The 12,550-nt window shown below is 37.8% G+C and overlaps 1 pseudogene; it reads right to left on the bottom strand.

Moving 5' to 3' along the window:
- The window catches only part of LOC109079223, a 74,500-nt pseudogene extending 62,193 nt beyond the window's left edge, over nt 1-12,307 (bottom strand).
- Between the last annotated feature and the right edge of the window lie 243 nt (nt 12,308-12,550).

The following is a 12,550-nucleotide window of genomic DNA, read 5'->3' as shown; positions in this document are numbered from 1 at the left end:
AAATAATATGACAGGACACATTAATTGTCAATATCAAGCAGTAAAACGAACTGTTTTGTACATCTAAAAATAGCTGGACGCAAATGAGACTGGAAGCTTTACCCATAGAATTTACAAATGGCGGCGCCCATTTTTACATGAGGAAAAAGGTGGATAGAAACTGAAAACAGTACTATTACAGCAGATATGTAGCATATAGCCTATATTTATATAATTACTTCACAACTGTTTCAAATTTTATGATACAGTCATGGCCAAAAGTTTTGGCAGTGACAAATTTTGCAAAGTTTGCTGCTTCAGTATTTGTAGATTTTTTTTCACCACGTTTCTATGGTATACTGAAAAACAATAATAAGCATATAAGTTTTAAAGGATTTTATTGGCAAAATATATATAATGTGTCAACATTTACAGTGCTGACCCTTGTTCTTCATAACTTCTGCAATTCGCTCTGGCATGCGGGATATTAGCTTCTGGGCCAAATCCTGACTGATGGTGATCAATTTTTGCCTTATTAGTCCTCGGAGTTGATCACAATTTGTGGGCTTCTGCTTGTCCACTCGCCTTTTGAGGACTGACCACAGGTTCTCTATGGGATTGAGATCCAGGGAGTTGCCTGGCCACGGATCCAATATTTCAATGTAATGATCTTCGAGCCACTTCTTTATAACTATTGCTTTGTGACATAGTGCTCCATCATGCAGGAAAATGCACAGATCGTCACCAAATTGCTCATGGATCACTGGAATAAGTCACTCTTGCAGGACGTTTTGATATCATTCTTTATTCATGGAAGTGTTTTTGGACAGAATTATGAGAGAGCCCACTCCCCTGGTTGAAAAGCAACCCCACACATGGATGGTCTCAGGATGCTCCACTGTTGGCATGTCACAGGACTCATGATAGCGTTCACCTTTTCTTTCTCCGAGCAATTTTCCAAATGTCCCAATAAAAAGTCAGAAGGGCGCTTCAGCAGAGAAAATAACTTTGCACCAGTCTTCTGCTGTCCAATCCTTGTACTTCCTGCAGAATTTCAGTCTGTCCTTGACATTTTTCTTGGGGAGAAGTGGCTTCTTTGCTGCCCTTCTTAACACCAGGCCGTTGTCCAAAAGTCTTGGCCTCACTGTACGTGCAGATGCTCTCACAGAAACCTGCTGCCTTTCCTAAGCAAGCTCTGCACTGCTGGTGACACGATTCCGTAGCTGACTCCTCAGAAGGAGACGGTCATGGCGCTTGCTGGACACTCTGGGACATCCTGAAGTTCTTGATGATCCGGTAAATATTTGTTTCAGGTGCAATATTCTGTGTAGCAATTTTCTTGCATGTGAGGCCATTTTGATGCAAAGCGATGATGGCTGGACGTGTTTCTTTGAAGGGAATCATTGCTAACAAGAACACAATGATTGGAAGTGCTTCCAATCCGTCTGCTCTTACAATCTAATTATTATGATAGTGATTTTACATGACTAGTATTCATTCACACCTTTATATATGCAGCTGATATGATTAGTCAATTTATGTTAGCTGGTCATTTTGTGTCAGGATCAAAAAAACAGTGAAATTAGGTTTTTTGTGAAAAGTTAATTTTTTGGCCAATGAAACTTTTAGCAATTATTTAAAATGCATCTGATCACTCTACACAATAATCTAGAAACAATGTGAATGAACACCACTCCCTTCGGCTTTAGCTTTTTCTCAGATACAGAGACTGACGAGGGATAGAGATAATGAAGGAGGTTATGAAAAGAAATCTGAAATCAATGGTGGACTGAGTCTAAGTGATACAGCAAGATATGAAGGTTCAATATAGCCCTTGCTATCATCCTTTTTTATATATTTTTTATACATATACATTAATGGTAGCACCAGTTATGCACACAACACATTTTGGTTAATTTACAGCTTAAATCTTGAGTTCCAACAATGAACCTTCATAATCTATTAAAAAGCCCAGACTGATACTTTGACAGAGAGTTTCTGCTGGTTGGCATGATGAGTCATTCCATAACGAAATGGAAATTGCCAGACACATACTCTGCCCATTTACATATAACCCCTCCAGGCATGTCTAGAGTGATCAAAATGAAAGTGAATCAAAAAATAAAAAGAATCATTCACTTCAAAAATGAAAATTGTGTCATCATTTACTCTCGACAGACACCAAAGGTTCTTGCATTTTTCATAAGTGAAACATGCACATGAAAGACTTCTGAAAGCTACAGCAAAGGAGAAAATGAATAGTGCTGAATATAGTAACTTAAATTAAGAGAAAGCTAGTGTATGGTTTCAGACCACTTTTATAGATAATACTTTTAAGACTGAAAGCCCATGGTTATCATATATTATGGAAAACAGCATCTCTGATGTTCAATTAATCTCCATGGGTATCCATACAGGTCTGGAACAACACAACTACATTGTTTAAAAGTTTGAGGTCTGAAAGATTTTTTTAATGTTTCTGAAAGAAGTCTCTTATGCTCACCAATTATTATATCAAAATCAGTAAAACTGAAGTCAACTGAAGTTTTACAATTTAAAATAACTTTTATATTTGAAAATATAATTAATTTCTCTGATGGCAAAGCTGAAATTTTAGCAGCCACTGAAACTTTATTTGCATATTATTCACTTAAGAAATCTTTCTAATTCACTGCTCAGAGAAACATTTCTTATTATCAATGCTAAAAACAATTGTGCTGCCTAATTTGTTTGTGGAAACCAATATATTATATATATATATATTATATATATATATATATATATATATATATAGGCCTATATATATATATATATATATTCTTTAGGCCATTTAAGTTAAAAAGGACTGCATTTATTTGAAATGCTATTCTATTGTATAATCTATTGTAGCATCAAATGTATTTTTTGACCCATCTGACGCATCCTTGGCTAAAAAAAAATATATATACTACTCTTACTGACGAAACTTTTGAACTGTAGTGAAAGAGAGGTTGAGTAAACAATAACAATATTCACTTTTTGGTGAACCAACCTTTCAAAGAGTAAAAATGTGTCTCTCACCAGTTTGAGCTGAAGCAGAAGCTGGTAAACATCAGCCATGTCCGCCAGTACAAGCAGATGAGTGACAGCAGAAAGAAGGGCACGTGCAGCACGGACCATGTTGCATCTCTTCACTGAAGAACAAGGATCCTCTGCAAACTCTCCTGAGGCCAACTTCATGGATTCTCCTAAAAAAAAAAAAAAAAAAAGAAACAATTCATAGACAGTCTCATTAATAGTTTTCATTTGTCCTTTCATACCCTTCATGATGCAAGAGTAGCAAGGTCAATGAAATGATTATTTCCCAATGTGGAAGTCGACATAACAGATAATTCAACATCTGAATATGCAATTACTTCCAAAGAGGCCTTTTGAAATGCTAAAGACTGGGACCTAATTATTCTCCGGTATTTGATTTAAAATCAGCTTCAGTTAATTGACAATGATAATACTGTCCAAGGTCACTTTCGAGACAACAAACGCATAAGAACACAACGTACAGGGGGTTCTTTAGTGGAAACCCGGCCTCACAAACCCAAGTAAACAATGAGCATGACAGGGGAAAAACATCAATAATTCCCTGCAACAAAGAGCGACATGGTGAGCTGTGAAACTTAAACCAAGAATTCAGGCGGTAGGTCTGACTCAGCCGCCCTGCAGTCTGTCATAGCAGCAGAGCCAGACACTACACACAAGAACAACTACTAGGTGAAATATAGAGCTAATCACCAGGGCAGCGGGTGTTCATGTTCAAGGATAAATGCCAGTGGTAGGGGGGGGGTGACGGGTTAATTGCATTAGGATGTCATTTTGTGAAATGCTAGATGGAAAGGAAAGTCAGAAGCAGTGAAACATTGTGGTGAAAGCAAAGGCTCGATTCATGTCTACTCATAGCCAGAGTTCTGTAACATGCTAGCACACCAAACGAGTCCTTTCAGTGAAGGTCGAGTCCCTGGGATAACACTGATGTCTTATCTGATGTGCTAGCGAAAGGGTGTCATCACTTGCCTTCACATCCCAGTTGGCTCGTGTTGAAATCTTTTCAATGTGACAGAGCAGAGCATTTTAAAAGCAGCTTAAAATACGAAAATGAATAAGCGCAGCCGTATGATCACAAATCTCACATTGGACACAGTTTCAGGTTGTTTTGTCAAATGCGTCGGCAAATGCACTGAACACAATCATGCAGATCTCCGCATCCCACTTAAGCCATTCATAAAAATAAAAAAAAGCCTGCAATGAAAGGGGCCAAGAGTGCAAGTAATGGCCAAGTTCATAACTAGACTAAACTGAAATTGAAAATGAAAAGAGAGAAAAATAAATTTGATGGGGCAGTGCGAGGGTGGTGGGGTAAAGGCCATTCCACACTGAGCGCAATGCGAAAAAACTAGGCGAATTGCTGCCGAACAGTGCTTTCACAGAGAGCGCAAAACTATTTATGGCCTTCTGCAAATTCTAGGTGGTGCCGACCAGCAATGCATTTTTCCTCAGATATGCATCGCATATGGATTTAACATCGTCCACTGCTCAATATACAGCATTAAATTAATATAGCTAAATAAAGTTTGGTTCTACACCAGAAACACAAACTATCTATAATGCTTACAAGAAAACATCTTAAAATATAAACAGAAGTACAATTAGCATCAAGCCACATTTGAAAATGTATGTAATTAATGTATTTGCTTAAACCCCACTTTAAACCAGCATCGAGTGCTTGTAATAACTCCCGATTGTGATCTATAGTTGATTTTGATTCTAGGCAGTCGGGGTGCTGTTTTCTGTGCGCTCAGCCACTGCCGTACACACCCGAAGCGCACACACGCAGAGAGAGAGAGACACCGTGTAAACAGCGAACTGATTCCTCTTCCACATACACAAAGTTATGTTAAAATACCTGTTTTGGCAAGTATTCTAGTAAACAAAGTTGGTTAGGTCTTGAGTGAAAGCAAACAGCTGAGATGCATGTCAGTATTAGGTTTGTGCATTTGTTCTTAAAGAGACAGCAGCCAATAAATACCTGTTTCTGTCTGCTAATCAAAGAACACCACAGCTCTAACAAAGATTAATCTGTATTTAACTTTACTTCACACCTGTATTTAACTTTACATTTCTGCACCTGAATGCTACCGTTACTGACTTTATTTGTAACGGTGTTTTGTTTTATTCATCTATGCTTGTAACTTATTTAACTGTTCTTGTTTTATTACTAACTTTATTAGTTGCTAGTAGATTTTGCTGTGGTATAGAAGTACTTAAAGTAAGCTTTCACAATTTTTTTGCTGATCCGAAAAATGATTCGATATGTGACTATGAATCCTTAAAATTATCCGAACCGTGAGTTTTGTGATCCGTTGCACCACTACTAGGCAGACATGCACTCTTTGTATGTTTAATAACGCCACACTGCTTATTGTCATAAACATTCTTCATTGTTATAAAAATACCATGAGCTGTATACAAAACACATACAGAAAATATATTTTCATAATCATGTATACTAGTTTTTTTCATATTTCATATGTAGAAAAAGGTTTCCCCTCGCTTTTAATATGGAAGATCTAGAGTGAATGCGCTCTGACTTATAACACTCACGCACTTGGAAAAAACTGACACTCCAGCTCACATAATTCAGTGGATAATTAATAGAAATTATATTAAGAACATGCAAGAATAAATCTGTTGTCAGATAGCAAAGATAACAAAAACTCGTCATCCACTCTGTTCTCTCTCGGGATACTCTTCTTCTGTGTTACAGTAGTTTAAACAGGTTTTCGAAACAGTGCCACCACTCTTGCCTTTTTGTGCAACAGAAGCTGCTCCGGGCACGTGATGTAATGCTAAGATCTTATTGGACGGCCCGCGTTTTCGTTTTGCAAAACTGAAAAGATTTGTCAGATTGGTTCAAAAAAAAAAAAAAAAAAACATTTCCGGTGCGCACAATCGATCACAATCACAACTGATGTGGAAGCATCCATAGGAATCTGTTGTTTTATTCCAGCACGTCATCGTTATGGATGCAACGTTACCATTTTTTTTTAGAGCCGATCTGATCCCAAAAATTCTGAGTATCTACCGATACCTATCCAATCCGATACCAGCGCAGTTTTTTTTTTTTTTTTTTTTTAAATCCATGTAGATGTAAAATTTCTATACTCCTCTGTGTTGGCCTGATTGTCACTCTTTTGATGTGTTAAAACACAATCTACTACATATAGAAAACTTCATTTTACTGATAAATAACAATCATATAATCAATCTATGACAAAAATACTATTATAAGCTAGGTTAGTGGATAATTCAGCAGCAAAAGATACTCTAGAAAAATCAGGGGTGCACAAATTTTTTTTTATAAAATCTAGTAAGAATATTTTATTTACAAATAAAAGTGAATAAGTCTAAAAAAAAGATACTCTAGAAAAATCAGGGGTGCACTTGTTGTAAAATACATTAATGAAAAAAACCCATCCTCCACCTGAGGCTATACATACCTTACCCCTCCCATAGAGCTACTTCATCTCTCTGTCACATACACACACATATGATAGGTAGGACAGAACAAGAAAGACTATTAATAATCATTGATTGCGCAGAAAACTATTATAATACTAAAGCAGCTAATATAGAGCGGCACATAGCGCTTATGCGCATCCCGTGCGCAGAATGATGCGCTTGAAACAACACGGAGTCACAGTGCGCAGGCTGCGCAGCCCTCAGAGTCCACATAGAAAAGTTAGAACAACACATTCTGCTCTGCTCGTGTTCATCTTCAATTCTCTCTTCACAGCAGTTCAATTACTGTACTGTTTGAGTAAATTAATTACTCTGGGATATTGGTTTATTTCGACTCAGAGGGAGTGCCAACCATGTTAAAAAAAATAATAATTTGTGAATTAATGCTTGCTGGAGACGCAAACCATTTTAAACGATTGAGTACGATTTGGTGAACTGGTTCAAAGGTTCACTAAGAAACCACCGCTTAAATCAAACGATTCGTTCATAAACCGGAGATCAACAGTACAAAGGGAAGTGATATTGATACGTAGTGTATAAAATCTGTGCGTTAGCTTATTGAGTCTTTTCTTTTAACAGTTTTAAACCTCAGTTACTGTGCACTCTTGACGAGAGTTTCATTGTTTTGACTGTAGTAACCGAATGCAACATTCAGTTTGATTGCTGAATGGAGGATGACAGACGGATGCAGCGGAAAGAAGAGTTTATGTGAACTTGAATTTTAATGACTTGAATATTAATCTGTACCTCACATTGAACTATGGAACAGCTTTAGAACACTTGAAATATAGTGCACTAAAAAGTTTTGGTGCTTTATAATGTTTTTGTGCCTTTCATGGGGCTCAACAATAACAATAGTATACACACAATATCAGATTTGGATCGGCCTCATCTGACCAATACCCGATCTGGCTGAAAATGGCAGTATCAGAGCTGATCCTGAGTATCGGATCGATGTATCCCTAGGCATTGCTTCCGATATTAATTTTGCTTTTTCACGCTGAGAGTGGAAAGGCCTTAAGAGCTTTGTGCTCGGGAGGGTGTCTCATTCTTTCCTTTGTTGATGTTTGGAATAACCAGTAAAACGTGTTCCCTTGTAACAGAAAGCAAGTCTCGCAGAATGATAGCAACAAGATTTTCTGGGTTATTACGCAAGCGGTGGTTGCCACACACACTGAATGGCATCTCTAAAACCTCCTATTTTTTAATCCATCCTATTTTTCATAAAAAGAAATTCACCCCACCATAAACCACACAAAAAAAAACTAAGGACTCTGGGACTGTCATTCCCTCCTGAGGGTGCAATCAATAAGACTATTTTCTCAGGCTGATAGTGATCGGGTGCACCCATAATAAACTCACATCTATCACTTCTAAGGTAGCGCTCACAAAAGGACCACAGAGTCTTGTGATGAAATGTTAAAAGCGGATGTCTGAAGAAGACACAATGACGCATCCAGATACCTTGGAGGGAAGGCAGAGGGCATTATCATACCCAGCATCATTCATCCGTCCAGTTGAAAGGTGTGAAGCAATCAAAATCAGTTTCTATGGTAAAATAAGACACTTTCCACCCAGGAGACATGCTAATGTTACACCACATATACATGCAGCAGACAATTCTGTTAGGGAGAAAATCATTCAAGGATTCGGTAGTTTCTAACATGCATTACGCAAATTATTACATTTTGCCTAGCTTGCAGAACAGCTGGTAAGCCACAGCTGGGTACCGAGATCTCTTTTCAATCTAGGGAAGCTTTAACCCCACTCAATGGTGGCATTATCAGTCGAACCACGCATGGTCGAGCAAATCTGCATAACTGACAGTCTCCGGCACCAGCGAGCAACAGCGTCTGGATTCCACAGCCAATGACAGCATAGCAAAACCAATGTGACATTCCCCGACATCACAGCAGCATGCGGGCTGGCACTTGACAGATTTTACTGGCCAAACTAAGCCAATAAAACACTGAGTGCGAGTCTGAAAAACTGACAAAGATGTTATTCCAACAAGTGATAAGACGGTTGAGCCTGCACTCCGCATCTCAGAAGTGCGAAATGCCACAATAATTCTAGAAGAAGGGGGCATTCTGACCCAGGAAGTTCAAGTCAGCCACTCACTTCGAATGTGAATGTATGGTGATAAATTTATGGCTACAGGTTATTTTCGTCACAAGCAAACAGAAGCCAACAGACTTGGCCTGAAGTCTTGCATCAGTAAAGTGTCGCATTTCTCCACATCCGACATTACCTTTGACAACTGGCAGACTCTATGTAGATATGCAAGTTGTTTTGCACTTGTTTTCTCAATCTTGTCAACCGAACATAAATAAAAATATACTGATGGATCAGCACAGCAAGTCAAAGCAAGCTGTTCGTTACAGAATGTGACAGTCCCTCCTTAGCACAGGTGGCATAGCCGTATACCTAGGATTAGTTAGCAACCAATGTCAAAAATACCATACAAATTTACATCATAAACTAAAGGCCTCTAAACTCATGCTGATATGATGAGGCTATTGCATCTAGGGCTGAGCGATATGTTTGGGGATAAATATGGACAAAATTCAAAGTCTTTCGTTTCATAATATGCTCTATCGTTTATTTCGTGGTGCCACAAAATACATTGTTTATGGCAATACTAATCATCATTTGAATGACGGCAGTCTTACATGCATTACACGAGGATGCAGGCAGAAACGTGAATAACCGCATGCGTGCTCACATCACGTTGCTGTGCGCATGGTGGGCACGAAAAACGTCATGTTTGCACGCGTTTTTAAGCACTGCAGTTGAAAACAAAACCTGATTTTAGGCCGTCGATTTGAAACAAACAACAGAGCTATATGCATGCGATGTCTCTGTTTCTGTGTGAGAGGAGTGCATAGCCGCGCATCAGCTGCTAATAGAGCTTGTGAGCATTTTTGCTCTTTTTTTGGCTTTGAATGATTGCATAAACACTTATGTGTGTCAAAAATGCCCGGCTTTGCAAGTATCCTCATAAACCACAGTCATTAAGGTCTTAAGGGAACATAGACAGTTGCAAGAAAACGAGCATGTGTAACAGTATATTGGATCCGGATTTTGGTTTTAAAGGGGAAGCTGTCCAATATTTATCCTGTCTGCCATTTGTGTTAATCAAAGAACAGTGAGAGAAAATCTCTTAACTGCTCTTGACCAAATCTCTTTTGTAACTAGAATAAGAAAATAAATAAATAAATAATGATAATAATAATTATGCATAGATTACCATACGTTACCGTGATATAGATTACTCATATCATGATACAAGGTTCTGGTCATATCGCCCCACCCCTAATTGCATCTTATTTAAATGAGTCAATCGAAAATGTGCGCTAACTAGAGTGTCGCAGTGATCGCATATCAATATCAGCAGGATTTTAATCAAAAATGCATGGCAAACAAGACACGGAGAAATGAGGAGTTGTGCAATTTGACAGGGTTAAACCCTTCTATTAACCCGACTTCTCCATCCTCTTTCCGTAAGGAGGTATGGGAGAGATACTAGAGATGTCCTGTAATGAGAACGAACAACATGAGATTGAGTGAGGGGATATACGGGGACAACAGTCTTGGGGAGAAGTACACACTCCAATGCACGATAGCAGCATCTCTGATAGCACAAGCCAAGCCCTCTTAATTCAAAAATATATCGCACATGCAAATAAGCACAGACAGATAATTAACAGGAAATGAAACCACCAATTAAAGCCATTACTTGAATTAGGATATTCAACCATTTCATGTAACAGTTTTCAATGGCTGCAGAGACACTTTTGAACTTATCGTAGAGATAACACCAGGGGCCTTATGTATAAAACTTTGCATGGATTTCATTCATGAGTTTCATTATCATTTAATTTTTTTTTTTCAAATCAAATTTATGCAATTCTGCCTAAAAGGTAAACGTATATTTTAGAATGTTTTGTTTTATATATATATATATATTTATATATATATATATATATAAAGAAAGAGATAGGCCTTATTTTTTAAGCAGTGTCTGACTCACCGCATCAACAAAACATTTTGAAAATAAAACGTGCATATCTTACGGTTTCCTTTAAATTCTGTCTTTAAAATACAATGGTTTGTCAAAATATTGGGAAGAGCACGAAAGGGTCATCATTAGGCTATGGTCTATGCGTGACACCTGTGAACAGGATTCTACAGTACTGTCATCAAACCTGTTCAAACCAGCCAATGGACTGTTTGATCAACGAGTGCACACAATACATGACAGTGAGTTAATAAGACACTACACACATTAGATGGTGCAGGGATCATGTTTGTGACCGATATTATTAGACACACTAACATCTCCAACACAGTTTAAAAATGCCATAGCACCAGAAATTAAAGTAATCACTATTAACTACAGCTACATTAACAATGTCAGTTTTAGGTAGGGCTGCACAATTAATTGAATTTCTAATCACGATTACAATTATGGATGCCACAATAACGTAATCGTTCAAGCAGCAGCAATTAATCGTTCCAAGGTCCATTTATGTTTATTCTGTGTGTGCTTAAGATGATATCTACATGATATCTTAAGGGTTTTTCCCATTATTTTCATTTAAGTTTTAGTATAACATAATACCATTCATATTTTTTTTTTTATACTTTAAAGAAAACAATTTGATGTATAGTTGACATCTGAGGCTTAATACTATAGAAAAAGCACAACGTTTTTCAGTTATAGTGTTTTCAGCTTGTTTATATTCATAAAAAAAATATGGCATGCAGATAAGTTTTGTGCCTTTTCCTCACTCAGGACCTGCTCTCAGATTGGTCCTGAATTGCTCTTAAGCTAAGACTTCTACGTAGAAATTAAGCTAAATTGGGAGCTCTCTGATAGGATTCTTAGAATCTTTAAGAAATACGGGCCTAGATATATTGCATACATTTAGTAAAATGCACCTCTATAGAGTAATTTGTTCTCTGCTCATTAATGAGCTATGGACACTGAATGACGTTCTTAGGGTAAAGTAACATTATGTTTTATGTTATTATACAAGCTGTTTCCCATGACTGAAACACTGATTGAGAGATTACATGAGACACGATACATTTCAGTAAGTTTTACCATTAATTTGAACATACTTTCTGATGTTCACTCATGTTTATTTTCAAGCTATAACTAGTAGTATTTCAAAAAAGATGAATATTGGATAGACGGCAAATTAAAGTAATAATAAGTAATAATATGAAGTTTTGTTCACACAGAAAACAGCATAGACTAAAAGATTGTTCTTGGAATTTAAGAATTATATCAGTTCATCAAACTTAATCAATATTGTCAACCCAGCCCTAGTTAACCACACTTTCTCATTTTTGCATACCTTGCTTGCGGACATCCTCCACTGCTGCGGTCAGCTCATCCTTTAAAAACTGGCTCTCTTTAGCAATCTTCTCGCCTTTCTCCAGGAAGTTCAGGGTGGCTGTCTCCACGGAGGCTGCAAGAAACATGAGCTTCTTTGAGCGTCCCTTCTTCTTGTTGGATGGTCCTTTTGTTACTAGAGTTCACAAGAGTGGTGACCCTGCAATTGGTGCAAGGAAAGATTTAAGGAAAAACGCAACCTTGGTGATTAATACAACAACTGAGGATGAAAAATGGAAAAGTAGCCTGACCTGGGTAACCAAGGGCTCCAGCAGTCTTTCCACAGCCAGTGTGTGCGGTCTCCAGGCTCTTGGGATCCCATTTGAAGTTGATGTTTGCAGTGTTAATGCTTGTCATCTTTCTGAGGAGAAAAAAAGCAAACAATGGATTAAGGGAGGTGGTGAAACACAGACAAATATTCGGCCTGGGGCTGTGTCTTTTATCAAATGAAATGTCACATGACAGATTCATGTTTAGTGTACACAATCACTAATGATGTAAACAATCCACACTGCTAACCAAAACTAACCCCCACTTATGCCATCCGAGTAGCTCTGTTGCCCATTCTGCTATTTTCCATTCAAACAGTGGCCGCAGTTGTATTGATCAGCAATC

This window comes from Cyprinus carpio, chromosome A14 (genome assembly GCF_018340385.1).
Source record: "Cyprinus carpio isolate SPL01 chromosome A14, ASM1834038v1, whole genome shotgun sequence".
Classification (NCBI taxonomy): domain Eukaryota; kingdom Metazoa; phylum Chordata; class Actinopteri; order Cypriniformes; family Cyprinidae; genus Cyprinus; species Cyprinus carpio.
The sequence above is the reverse complement of the archived record's forward strand: the minus strand, read 5'-3'. Positions and strand labels throughout refer to the sequence as shown.